Source organism: Cavia porcellus, unplaced genomic scaffold (assembly GCF_034190915.1).
Source record: "Cavia porcellus strain 051 isolate PalLab524CR breed Dunkin Hartley unplaced genomic scaffold, mCavPor4.1 scaffold_5, whole genome shotgun sequence".
NCBI lineage: Eukaryota > Metazoa > Chordata > Mammalia > Rodentia > Caviidae > Cavia > Cavia porcellus.
Window position 1 is genome coordinate 39,299,982 of NW_026947488.1, and position 14,421 is coordinate 39,314,402.

Consider the following 14,421-nt stretch of genomic DNA (forward strand, 5'->3'; position numbering starts at 1 on the left):
ATATATATATATATATATATATATATATATATATATATACATGTGTATATATATATATATAGTCACTTCCATAAAAAAGTAAATATAAAAATTTGCCCTGAAAGCTTGAGTCATTACAGCATAATACAAACTGAAATTTGATTTCAATTATTCTCAAGTGTGGCTGTGCTCTGTCTTTTATTCTTAGACTTGGTGAAATGACAGCCTTAGTAACTGAATATTAATTTCCTCAAAAAGGCATTCCAAACTTCTTCTTCAAAGAGGGAGTTAAGCTTATTAATTCATTCCATGAGAGGACAAAGTGCAAGACTTGCTGTATATGGAATAAAAACTCCTAGAGGCCAAGAAGATTTAATTAAGAATTAAAGAAGAAAAAATGAATGGGCAGAAGCAGAAGAATGTGAGGAGGTCATCCAACTTTTTGGGGCGAGGGGAACTTTTCAGGCCTCAACCAAAGTAAAGTAACAAACAAAGCACTCAGAAGTATAAATTCCTCCTGAGATAGTGGCTACAACACTGATTTTCCCATATAATGCCTCTTTAATTTCTGGTACAGTTTCAAAGGTTTATGTTTCATGATATTGTCAACTTTGCATAAGACTACTTGTGCTCCTTCTAACTTTCATGGCCTTTGAGACACTATTGATTTATTCCCTTTAAAAATCTGAAAAAATTCTCTGTCTTCCCAGTAGACACCTTATATTTATTGGTATCTATCCTAAAACAACAGTCCAAGGTTGGAGTTGTGAAAACATCTCGGGATTCCAACTTGTCTAAAGTGTCTAAAGATTGAAGACAATAAACAGCACCTAATATGTGTGCAAGAAATACTAGCAACACCTGCCTTCATGTACACACATATATTCTTCCTAATAGATGCAGTTATCTTGGAACATTACAAAGTGACTCACATTTAAATCTCTTCCAAAATGTCTAAAAACATTATACATATCCAGAGTCTTGGCTATAAAATTTTCCTTTATGACAGGACAGTGATTCACAAATGTATAATTTCCTCAAATGTATGAATCCTTTTATAATCATAAACATTATTAAAAACCTTAAAGTTTTATTTCTGGTATTATATTTACATTTTTCATATTAGGAATTAATTGAGAATTTTAAAATTATGTAACTCATGTAAAAATTACTGGTGATTAACCTAAATGGCTTATGATTTATGAAAAGTTACTATAAATGTTTTAAAACTAGTGAAAAGAAGGGTGTTGTTTAAATTTTTACAAATACCATTAGTGTCAATCTAAGAGAAATTTGCTGGGTTCTTATACCCCCTTCTCCATTCAACATGTTAAGATACTATGTTAAGTAGCCTCTGGAAAACACCATATAATTATAAGAAAATCAGAATAAAAGAGGTAAATAGCACCTTAGTATTTTATGAAAATAAATGTTGACCTCATGGGGCCCTGAAAAGAACTTGGGTACCACCAGAGTTCTGACATGAACACAGGACAGCCGGGTCTCCTCCTGATTCCAGCACACACCGCTTCTCCTGCAGCGCAGCTTTCAGTGGCATCTTTGTGCTGCTAAACTCATCACTTCTTCAATTACCAGGGCTGATCACTATTTTTTAAGACACAGTCGTACTATGTAGTCCTATGTAGTGCTTCAAACTCACAACCCTCCACGTTAGCTTCCCAAGTGTTGGGATGACAGGCATATGCTATCATGCCCAAGTTTAGTTTTCCTTTCCTATTACTGGATTCAAGTACATTCCACAAGGCGATGCATAGAGAAGAGCTCCTGAAATTACAGAAAACAATACTTTTGATGCACAATTAATGTGTACATGTAACTAGGCTGGGTAGTGTACATCTATTTTCTATTCTGTTAGTGTTTACCTCTCAAAATATAACATGTATACTTAATTTAATAATGTTTAGAGTTAATCTGAATCTTTCTCCTGAAAATAATTCCTTTAAAAGATATTTTCTTCTTATTCTCTAATCAGCTTAAATGTAACTTTTGTATAGAATTTGTTTTATCTAAAATAAAGGCTATTACTGGTTAGTATTGTCAGTACTTTATTAGGTCAGCCCACATATTGATTAGTATCTTTTCTCTGTTTCTTTTTACTTTTGGACCTTTCTTTTAAAGTTGTTCTTCTTGGAGTACATTGTATCCTCCAGCAATTTGGATGGAGTAAGATTTTCTAAATTTTTACCTTTTTGAAAGGTATCTTATTTCACTCTGTTTCTTGAAAAGCAGTTTCATTGGATGTATAAATCTAGTTTGAAAGTAATTGTTTGGTTTTCTAAAGCTTTTCTTCTAATGTTTTCAATCTTTTATTGATGCTATGAAATGATTCTACATCTAATGGTGACTGTTCATCTAAATTGTCCTTTCTCTGTGGTTCTTTTAAGATTTCATTCTCGCCTTTGGAGTTACATGGTCAAGCTTCAATGTATCTAGTAGTAGATTTTTGTTGATTCTGCTTGAGATTTGTTAATGTTCCTGAATCTAAAGTTTTATGTCTTCTATGAATTCTGAAAAACTCTGTTTTATCTTCAAATATCAGTCTCTTCCCTTTTATGTATTTTCTGTTTTCTGAATACCAGTTAGAGTATGTTAGATCTGCTCACCATACTCTCCACATCTCTTAATCTGGCTCCTATTTCTTCCATTCATTGTCTTTCTATTCTGCAATTTATTAAGTTTTTCAGTTTGTCAACCTGATTAGTTTAATTGCTAATTTTTTTCTTTGTTTTAAAAGTAATTTCATTTTTTTGATAGTTTGTAATCCCTTAATATTTAAGTCACTTTTATGTTATCTTTAATTTTATCTTAAACAGGGTAAAATTAAATAGAACAAAACAGATCAGAAGAAAATGTAGTTGACACAGATTTCAAAGCAAGGCAACAGGAGATCTTCACTGTCTATGATATTATCTCTTGTTTTCTTCTAAATAGTTGTTCATATCTTCACACACAGTGAATTTATACAAAACAAAATATCAAACTGGTCAGAACAGGACGATGAAGGCATTTTAGGACTTCAAAACCAGATAATAGGGAAATCAACAATGGCTACCATAATGTCTTTCCTTCTCTTCAAAATAGCTGTCCATACCTTAATGTATGTTGAAATTAAACAATACAAAACAGACTAAAATCACTCTGAAGAAAGAATAATAGTATTTCTAGATTTCACCTATCCTTTCTGTATTACAGGGAAAAGCAAAACAAAACAAAACTAAACAAAATAAATTCCTAGAAAAACACGAAACAAAAAAGACAAATATATAACAATAGCAAAGAGCCCAAAACAGCGACAATATAGACCTTCCAAACAAGGGTATGAGCATAACTTGGGTTTTATTTTACATAATGATCTTCAAGAGTTCCTCAGATCACCATACAATAAAATGCACAATTTTTCCAATCCTATGATTATTAACTATTTTGTACAGGAACTTACAGAATTTGTGGCACAATCATCTTAGCTATCCTAAGTATGTTTATACAATTTTAGATACTTTTTATTTTTCCCTTCCTTTTTCTTTTTTCCTCATTTTCCCTGAAATATTATTTTTACCCTTTAAGAAGATTCACTGTATTTATTGAGTATTTTGTATCTTATGTACTCTTACCATTTCTTACACTAGGGAGACAATATGGTATTTACACATGTGAGTTTGATTTATTTCACTTTGAGTATGCTCTCAAGTTGCATTCATCTACTTAAAATATCTCAATGTGATTATTCTTTATAGCTGAGTAGTACTCCATTGTACAAAAATACATCTTTTTTATCCATTCTTCAGTTGATGGGCATTTAGGTTGTTTCCAAGACCTGGATATTACAAATGGTGCTGCCATAAACATGGTTGCACATATATCACTGTGGTATGATGTTTTCAGTTCTTTTGGGAATATGCCCAGAAATGGAATAACTGGGTGAAATGGGACTTCCAATCCCAGCTTTTGGAGAATCTCCAAATTGACCTCCACAGTGGTTGCACCAGTCTGCTCTCCCACCAACAGTGAAAAAGAGTACCTTTTTCCTCACATTCTCTCCAGCATTTGTTATTGGTAGTTTCTGGCTATTCTTTCTGGAGTGAGATGGAACCTCAGTGTTTTAATTTGCATTTCTCTAATGGCTAATGATGCTGAACATTTTTGCATGTACTTATTTACCATTTGTATTTCTTTATCTGAGAATTGTGTATTCATTTCAGATGCCCATTTTTGGAATGGGTCTTTGAATTTGGGTTTTTTTTTTTTAACTCTTTATATGTTCTAGACAGAAGTCCTTTGTCTGAGGGACTATTCACTAAGATTTGTTCCCAATTTGTGGGTTTTATTTTCACTATGCTGGAGATTTCTTTCGACATGCAAAAACTCTTTTAATAGAACATGATCTCAGTTATTGATTCTGTGGAGTATTTTGCATGCAGTTGGATTCTTGTTCATGAATTCTCCACCTACCCCTACATCTTCAATATCTCTACCTACTATGTCTTCCAAAAGATTTAATATTTTCTATTTCTATTTTAATATTTAAATCTTTGATTCATTTAGACTTTAGTTTAGTACATGATGATAGGCAGTCATCTAGTTTTGGTTTTTGGCATATGGTGAGCCAGTTTTCCCAGCAACATTTATTAGAGACTATCTTTCTTCCAATGGATGTGTTTGGTCACTTTATCAAAGATAAGGTGACTGGGTGTGTTTGCATTTGTGGTTGTATCTTCTAATCTATTCCATTGATCATCAGATCTGTTTTTATTTCAGTACCATGTTGATTTTATTATAGTAGCTTTGTAGTACAACTTCAAGTTAGAGATTATGATGCCTCCTTCCTTGCATTTGCTGCTTGGAATTACCTTTGCTATTCTAGGTATCTTCTGGTTCCAGATGAATTTTAGGAATGATTTCTCTAGATCTGTGATATATGCTACTGGTATTTTGATTGGGATTGCATTAAATCTGTGTAACAATTTTGGGAAAATGGCCATTTTCGCAGTGTTTGTTCTTTCTATCCATGAACAAGGGATGTCTTTCCATTTTCTGAGGTTCTCCTCGATTTCTTTTTCAGGGTATTATAATTTTCCCTAAGCAGACATTTTACTTCTTTTGTCAGATTGACTCCTAAGTATTTCATTTTTTGGATGCTATTGTGAAGGGTATGGTTTCTCTTATTTCTCTCTCAATGATTTTGTTCTTAGTGTATAGGAATGCTATTGAGTTTTGAGGGTTGACTTTGTATCCAGCTATATTACTGAATTTATTTATTATACCTAAGAGTCTTTCAATGGAGTTTTGGGGGTTTTCTATGTAGAGTATCATGCTATCTGAAAATAATGATAATTTAACTTCTTCTTTTTCTATTTTTACTCTTTTTATCTCTCTCTCTCTCTCTCTCTCTCTCTCTCTCTCTCTCTCTCTCTTGTCTAATTCCTCTGGCTAGTATTTCCAGCACTATATTGAATAGGAGTGGTGATAATGCACATCCTTGTCTTGTGCCTTATTTGGGGGATAAAACTTTCAGTTTTGGGCCATTTAATGTGATGCTGGCTGTTGGTGTATCATAGATGGTTTTTATCATATTGAAGTAAAGACCTTTGCTTCCAATTTTCTGTAAGGCGTTTATCATGAATAAGTGTTGGACATTATAAAAAGCTTGGTCTACATCTATAGAAATTATTATGTGTTTCTTATTTTGGCTTTATTGATATGGTGGATTACATTTACTGGTTTACAAATGTTGAACCATCCTTGCATTCCTGGGATGAATCCCACTTGGTCGTAGTATATAATCTTCTTGATGATTTGCTGCATTCTGTTTGCTAAATTTTTATTGACAATTTTTGCATCTGTGTTCACTAAGGAGATTGGCCTGTAGTTCTCTTTTTTGGTTGAGTTTTTCTCAGGTTTTGGTATTAGAGTAGTATTTGCTTCCAGGAATGAGTTAGCAAAAATTGCTTCTCTTTCAATTTCATTGAAGAGTTTGAGGCATGTCTGCATTAAATTTTCTTTGAATTTCTTGGAGAATTCCACAGTGAATCCATCTGGATCTGGGCTTTTTTTTGTCAGTAAGGATTTAATTACATTTTCAATTTCCTTAACTGAAATTGAGTTATTCAGCAGTTTTGCATCTTCTTGACCCAGCTTTGATAATTCATAGGTTTTTAGGAATCTATTTCTTCTGCATTATCAATCCTATGAGAGTAGAGGTTTTTGGAATAGATATGGATGATCTTCTGTATTTCCACAGAGTCTGAAGTAATTTCACCCTTTTCACTCATTATTGCATGAATTTGAGTTTTTTCTTTCCTTTTTAAAATAAGGTTGCCCAGGGGCTTATCAATTTTACTTATTCTTTCAAAGAACCAACTCTTGGATTCATTGATTCTTTATATTGTTTTCTTAGTTTCTATTGCATGGATTTCTGTTCTGACCTTTATAATTTCCTCCCTTCTTTTGGCTTTGGGCTTGACTTGCTCTTCTTTTTCGAAATGTTTGAGATGTAGCATCAGGTTTGTGTTCATTCTGTTTTCCTGATGTAGGGATTCACCACAATGAATTTTCCCCTGAGGACTGCTTTCATTGTGTCCTACAGGTTCTGGTAAGATGTATTTGTATTTTTTTTTTTTTTGCTTTTAGATATTGTTTAATTTAATTTCCTCTGTGACCCAGTGATTGCTCAGGAGTGTATTATTCAATTTCCATGTGTTTATGGAGTTTTCCAGTTTCTTTTGTCATTAATTTCTACTTTCATGGTGCTATGATCTGATTACATGCATGGGATAATTTCACTTCTTTTGCACTTACTGAAGCATGTTCTGTGGGCTAATATATGGTCTATTTTGGAGAACATTCCATGTCCTGCTGAGAAGAATGTATATTCTGATGTTGTTGAATGGAACACTCTGCATATGTCTACCAAGTCCATTTTTTCACAGATGTGATTCAGTTCTCTTATTTCTTTGCTGATTTTCTGTCTAGTTGATCTGTTCCTTTGTGTCAATGGCATGTTAAGGTCTCCTGTTATAATTGAATTATTGCTTATTTGATTTTTCATTTCTGTTATTTTTGTATAGCTGAGTGTACCTCAATTTGCTGCATAAAAATTTAAGATTGCTATCTCTTCTTCTTGAAGTTTTCCCCTAACTAGTATGTAGTGGCTTTCTTTATCTCTTTGGATCATTCTTGGTTTGAAGTTCACATTGTCTGCAAACAAAATAGCTACCCTTGCTTTTTTGGGGGGGATCCTGATGCATGGAATATTGTTTTTTCATCCTTTGACTTTCAGTCTATGAGTTTCCTTTTGTGTTAGATGGGTTTCCTGTATACAGCATATGGTTGCATGGTGTTTCTTGATCCATTCTGCCAGTCTGTTTCTTTTAATTGGTGAATTGAGGCTATTTACAAAAACAGTTATAACATATATATTGATTTACTTTTGACATGTTATCTTTCTGCTGTTGATTCTTTACCTGTCCACCCTGTTTAATTGTTTTCCTTTCTTAAGTGATTTTTCCTATGTCTGTCTAGAATGTGTTTCAGCATTCTTTGCATGGTTGGTTTGGTTGTCATGAAGTTCTTCAGCTGTTCTTTGTCATGGAAATATCTTATTTCACCATCCATTTTGAAGGACAGTTTTTTAGGGTACATCAGTCTGGGTTGGATGTCATTTTCCTTTAGGATCTGAAATACTTCACTCTGTTTTTTTTTACTTCATTGATTCTGTTGAGAAGTCTGCTGTGATTCTGATAGGCTTTCCTTTATAGATGATCTATCTCTTCTCTCTAGCAGCTTTTAATATTCTGTTCTTACATTGGATTTCTGGGATGTTGATTATTATATGTCTGAGTTTAGTTTTATTTTGGTTATGGTTATTTGGATTCTACATGCTTCGCTGATCTATATGTCCATTTCCATTCTCATATTTGGGTAATTTTTAGCTATTACTTCTGTAAATAGCCTCTTGGTATTATTTGTGTTGTCATCTTCTTTTTAGTTTATCCCTATCAATCTTACATTGTTTTTCTTTGCATCATCTTGCAGCTGTCGACCTGTTATTTCCTGATTCCCTGTTACTTTTAGCAGATCTTTCTTTTCCTGTTCACTAGCCGCAATCTTGTCTTTGAGGTCTGAAATTCTGTCTTCACTTTCGAGGCAGTTTTGACAACTGTCAATGGAATTTTTGATTTCCTGTATTATCTCTTTGATTCTGCTTCATGCATCCTGTTTGTTTCTTACATCGTTCATTCAGGGTTTCCATCTTTTTGCATTGTTCCTCTAATTTGTTAACTATGTCTTCTTTAGATGTATTCAGCATTTCTTTCTTTAAATGTATCATTTGTTCTTTTACCTGGGAGATTATTTCTGATCTGAGTTCTTTTGTAGCTTCCTGGAGTTGTTTCTTTATTTCAGTTGTTATCATTTCAGGAATTTTAGGTGTATGGCTTACATTTTCTTCTGTGTCCATGTCTCCTAGGCTTTCTTGGGATGGGCTGAAAATTGAGATTGCATTTTGCTCTTTTGTTTTTTCATTTTCCTGTATTTCCAGATTTCAAGCGATCTTCCATAGCTTCCTACCATGTGCTTAAAATCACCTGGCCAACTTTTGATTCCCGGGGAAGACTGCAAGCAACTGCTAGCCGCTTGGAGGTTGGGGGGGGGGCAATTAAGGTCTGAGGGGACCTCCCATGAACCTTCTGATGATTTTGCATGCTGGGTGTAAAGTTCCAAAGCTTCCCTAGGTGCTGGGATTCAACTCTTGCCAGTTCTGCTTTTGGGGCTGAATTGAGGCCTAGCCACTTGAAGTTCACTGGGCCATGCCCAGTTAGGCCCACAGGGACCTCCTGTGTGTCCTCTGTTGATTTGGGTCTTACCACCTGGGAAAGAAGTTCCAAAGCTTCCACGTTCAACTGGGGATTTAGCTCAGTGGCAGAAGAGCCTGCCTTGCAAATGTGCAGTTCTAGTTTAATCCCTGGTTAAAAAAAAAAAAAAAAAAAAAAAAAAAAAAAAAAAAAAAAAAAAAAAGGAGCAAAGCTTCCCTGTGTGCTGGGATTCAACTCATGCATGTTTGGCTCCCAGGACTGGATTTGGGCCCTTGCTAGCTGCTAGACGGTCACTGGGTGAGGTCTTTTATTTTAGTAACTGTAATACCAATATTCTACCTGATGAATCCAACACTTTAACTCTCTTTGTTGCTTTGTTGATCCTAGACCATCATGATTTCCTTTGACACTTAGTGACTAATTGTAAAGCATGTACAGCCACTTTAACTTTATCCATAAAGTAATTTGAGATTTGTATTAATAGTGTGTGCCTCTAATAAGGAATTTCTTTTGCCTCTGTGAGTCAAGAATAGGAAAATTTTAATTGGTGAATAGTAAAAGTGGCCACTGCCAATTCACTAGATGGTCAATGCCCCTATCTCATTTGGGTTTTTGTTCTTATCCTCCATATAGATGCCAAAAATTTCCCAGGATACAGGAGCTCAATGTGCCCTTGCACATCCAGACTTTGCAGCTCATTGAGCCGTCTGTCCTTACAGGATTTTCTTACTTTCTAGCCAGCTTGATCAAACACTTCAAATGGTTATTCCACATACTAGATAGAATATCTAGTAATTATAGTAAGTAAAAGAAATATCTGCAATATAGTAGTCAGTCATATAATCAGAAATGAAGGCTCTCAGTTTAAATTATATACTATAGCATGTTTATATGAAAGTTCTACTACAAGTGCATACATTTTATTTGTAATAAAGTATAGTGGTCACATAACTTGTTAAAACCAGAATGATAGTTCAAATCTATATCATTTTATAATTTATCAAGTACTCTTACAATATTTATTTTAAAGAACATGAAGGACGTAACAGTTATATAGCAGTAAACTCAATTAAGAATGTTCCATTGTCATTAGAAAATTCTAAGAATCAAAAATCATCAGAATTTCATCTATATAGCAACTATTAACACAATCAAATGGTTAAAATTTAAGTTACATATTTTGAGCTTTCTACACGTTACTTTACATATTTACCATAATATTTTTAAAACATGATGGAAACAATGATAGAGATTATACATTAACTCTTTTACATGTAGTTTTACATGTAGTTTACATGTAAGGGATAATCTGAGATGACAACATATAATAATGTATCAACTTATTTCTCATGATTATCCTTGCATTTTCCTACTCTTCTGAGTGGTATTTCAAAATCACAAGTAAAACATGTTAATTTTTGAAATTAAATACAACTTTATAAAACTGAAAAAACTGGCCAAAATCTTGACAGAATTTAGTATCACTCTACATTATTTTTAAAACACCTGAAACTTACCTCTGGCTGCATCTAATATGAACATTAATAGTAAAATAGTTTCTCTAATTCTATAAGCTTTTCTTTTAGAATACAGCTATATTAAAGATATGCTTGATTATTCAGTCTTTAACCATTAACTATCATATATGCATTTAAAATTGCATACATTAACACCCAAAATAAAAATAAAATCATAGTTCAAATAGGAAGCACTTAAGCCAGTTTATTTTCAATGTAGTTTTCCAAAAGACTGTTTAAATGGTGACAGCTCTGTTTTAGTTTGTTTGATTATATTTCTATTCACTTACATATTAACACTCTTAAAAACAAATTGCAACATCTGATAGTGATTAGAAGTACAGTAATATACTGTATATAATTTTAAACTAATCAGAATTCTCCATTTTCTTCTCATTTGAAACAAAAACAAAAACTGAAACCAAACATACATATGTAGAAAATTTGTTGGTAACATCAGTGACATATGAGATTGACATTTTAAATAAGAGAAGAAATACTGTAATTTCTTTCATGGCTCTAATTTGACATACATATAAGTGGATGCAGAATTTTGAAGCCAATGAATACCACCCATTTTTGAAATTCATGGGTTCTGAAAAGTTTTCCCATTGGAAATTTCCTCTAGGCGGATTTAAAATAGTCACCAAGATGAAGTAGCATGGAGGAAGTATTCAGAGTACCTAAGAGCTAAATGAGCCAGTGGAGCTCTTGCATGGGGATGCATTAGAAGAAGCTGCCAGAAGTCCTGCATGCTTTAAAATATAAAGACAAGGCACAAGAATTCACAGAAGGACAAAAAGTCACATTGTTAATGAACTGTATATTAGAAACCATGAGAACTAGTCACTACAAGTTATAACAAAAGGACCTTTTTTTCAATTATAAATAAGACTACTGGTGGTTTCTTTTTGTAACCTGTAGTAAAATGGTTCTTAAACTGAATTTAAGGAAAAAAATACCAAATGCTTGGTTTGGGTGACTGATCCAAGCCAATGACAACATGTAACTCATTGCTATCAAATAAGCTGTGTAGTAGAGCAGTTTGAGGAGGATGGACACAGGGCAGAAAATCTGATTTGAATCCTGGTTTGGCATTTATGGCACCTCAGTAAGTAAAAGATAGACAGTAAGAGTTGCATCACTCAGGATCTGTGGAAAATTGATTTCAAGATCCCCTCAGATACCAAAATTCAAACATGCCTAAGTATCTTATACAAAATGACATAGTATTTGTATGTAATCTATATATTCTCATATAAATCCCCAAACATCTCTAGATTGCATGTAATGCTTAATACAATGCATATACTACATGTAAAAAGTAGGCAAATCCTGGAAAGATGGTGGAACAGTAAACAATAGAATAGAAAGCCTCCCTTGAGAGAAACAGCAGAATAGAAAGCCTCCCTGAGAGAAAATTCTAGATGCTGGAATATGGCATTCTGGAGAAGAAAAGCAGGAAAGACATAGGTCCCCTTGACCCAGGAAGAAACTAAAGTGAGAAGTGAAGCCCACAGAAAGAATTTTAAAAAAAGAAAAACTTGAACAGAGGAAGGTGGTAGCTGGCGGAGCTTTCACCAGAGCCGGTCCCATTGAACCAGAAGCACTGTTGGAACTCGGATATGCACAGGCATAGTGAAGCTGGTGGCTGACAAGCCTGAAGGCCTTGGTTAGGAGATGTGATGGCAAAGGGGAGCAGTGCATCAGAGAACTGCACTAGCTGGAATGCCCGAATTCACGCTTCTGCAACTCAATGGGCTGACCAGGTTCCTGCCACTTCTACTTGCTTGAAACCCAGTCACGCTGAAGTGCAGGCACACTGAAGTTGGAGATCTGAAAGACCAGTGGAGAGCAGGGCCAGCAAGGGACCTACACTGGCCTGTGGGGAGTGCTGGGAACAAAACACTTCCACAGGAAAGGGGACAACATTTTGGAACCTGGAAGGTCTGGCAGAAACAAGGTACTGCGGAGACTTCAGTCAGTTGTCCCTTTCCCAGATGGGATTGGTGAGATGTGCTTGGCCAGGGTCACACCCCTGGCTAAAACCTAATAAGCTGTCCCAAACCAGTTCCCTACATGCAGGGCACACTAATACAGTGAAGGCCTCAGCAGGTTGACTCAACCGAAGGGGAGAGGCCAGCATTCCTGACCCTTTTTGCATCACAATAGCATTGGAGGGAGTAGGATCATCTAGCCAACTCCATTCAGAAGAATCAAAGCCAACAAAGAAAGAGACTGGGTCCTTCTCTATATGCCTGTATGGAAGAAACAAAAAATATGAGAAGAGAAGCAACAAGAAAAAGTTACCAGTTCCCAACCCTGAGAACATTGATTCAGGAGAGGTAAATACAAAGGAGATTGAGGACAACAAACATGAAACATCAGACACGCCACCAGTGGACATAAAGAGGTATCTTCAGGACCTCACAGACGAGTTCAAAAGTGAAATATTTAACCAAGTAAAGCAAGATTTCAATAGATGAATAAAAGAAATGCTAAGCACCTCTCAAGAAGACACAGATGAAAAAATGGAGGAACACAAAAAAAGGAGAGAATTGTTTGATGAAGAATATAAAGAAAACATAGAAAAACATGAAGCAGATTCAAAGAGATTACCAGGAAATTAAAAACTACATTGAAAGTTGGCAAAACTGCTTGAAGGAAACTAAGGATAGATTATCCAAACTGGAGGACAGGTATGCAATGTGGGATTATGAAAGGAGAACTTCTTAAAAATAACAAGGAAACAAGCAGTAATAATACAAGGGCTAGAAGACGACAAGAGGATCTATAACTTGAGAATAAAGAATGTGAATGAAGAAGTAGGGGTACAAAAAAAGGAACTACAAAGGCTATTCACAGAAATAATTAAGGAAAGCTTCCCAAACATAGGAAAAGGAAATGATACTCAGATGTCTGAGGCATACAGAACTCTAGTCACCTACAACCAGGACAGAGCCATACCCAGGCATATAATAATCAAGATCCCAGAAATTCAATATAAGAACAGAATATTAAAAGCTGTTAGAATAAAAACAGATCACCTATAAAGAAAGGCCCATAAGAACTACGGTAGACATCTCGACACAGACCATCAAGTCAAGAAGAGCATGGAGTGAAGTATTCCAAGCCTTGAAAGAAAATAACCTCTAGCCTAGATTGATATATCCTGCAAAACTGTCTCTAGAAATTAATGGAGAAACAAGATGCAAAGAGGAACTGGTGGAATTCATGACCACCAATCCAACTCTACAGAGAATACTGAAGGACATTCTAGAGAGAGACAAAAGTGCCAGGATTCCAGGAATAGTGGCAGAGAGGCCTCAATGAATGGAGCAGAAAACAGAATGAAGAAGACAAGCAGACAACTAATGGCATAAAAAGAGCACAACAGAAATGAGGCAGAGAAGTTATAATCTCTAATATAGATGGCCTTGATACACTTAATTAAAAAAAAAAGAATCATAGGTAGAGTAGATCAGGAGGTAGGGCTCACTGAGAAGCTCTTTATAGGAAATATAATTAATCTGAAAAAGGGTATATGGACTGAAAATCAAATATGAGAAAACAATGCTCCATGTGACAGGGAACCAGAGAGTAATAGGGGCAACTAGACCAGATTTGTGGATAGTTTGGAAAGACAGGCTTTAATGGCTTAGGGAATACAATTAGTGATAAATCCAGGAGGGAGAAGGTTCGCAACCACTTAGGTAAATAGCAGGTTGCCCTCCTAATTTAAAATTGAGGGAGTTGGTGAGACCCAAAAATGCACAGTGCACCCTAGGGAAGTGAAAGGGAGAAACAATTTTGAAAAAGATAGCAGAAGATATTGCCAATAGTGTATCAAGAATTAAAACCCATATTACTTGCACTGCTTTGCTTATATAGATTTCATTCTGTCCCAGTTTGTCTACTTGCATTAGATTTGAAGGCACAGACAGCTATCCCAAAAATATCAGGATACAGCACAGTAATCATCTTTAATTTCCTATTAACTTAACCTGGGGCCCCGTATGACTTATACTGTTTTATCACTGACTTAGTTAAATCTGGTTTGTTAGATTGATGTTTGGTATCGACAGATTTCATTC

General features: G+C 34.8%; 1 protein-coding gene across 2 annotated transcripts in view; it reads right to left on the reverse strand.

The window, feature by feature from the left end:
• Macrod2 (mono-ADP ribosylhydrolase 2) overlaps positions 1–14,421 on the reverse strand; it is a 1,970,011-nt gene that overhangs the window by 1,224,534 nt on the left and 731,056 nt on the right. The window lies entirely within an intron of this gene.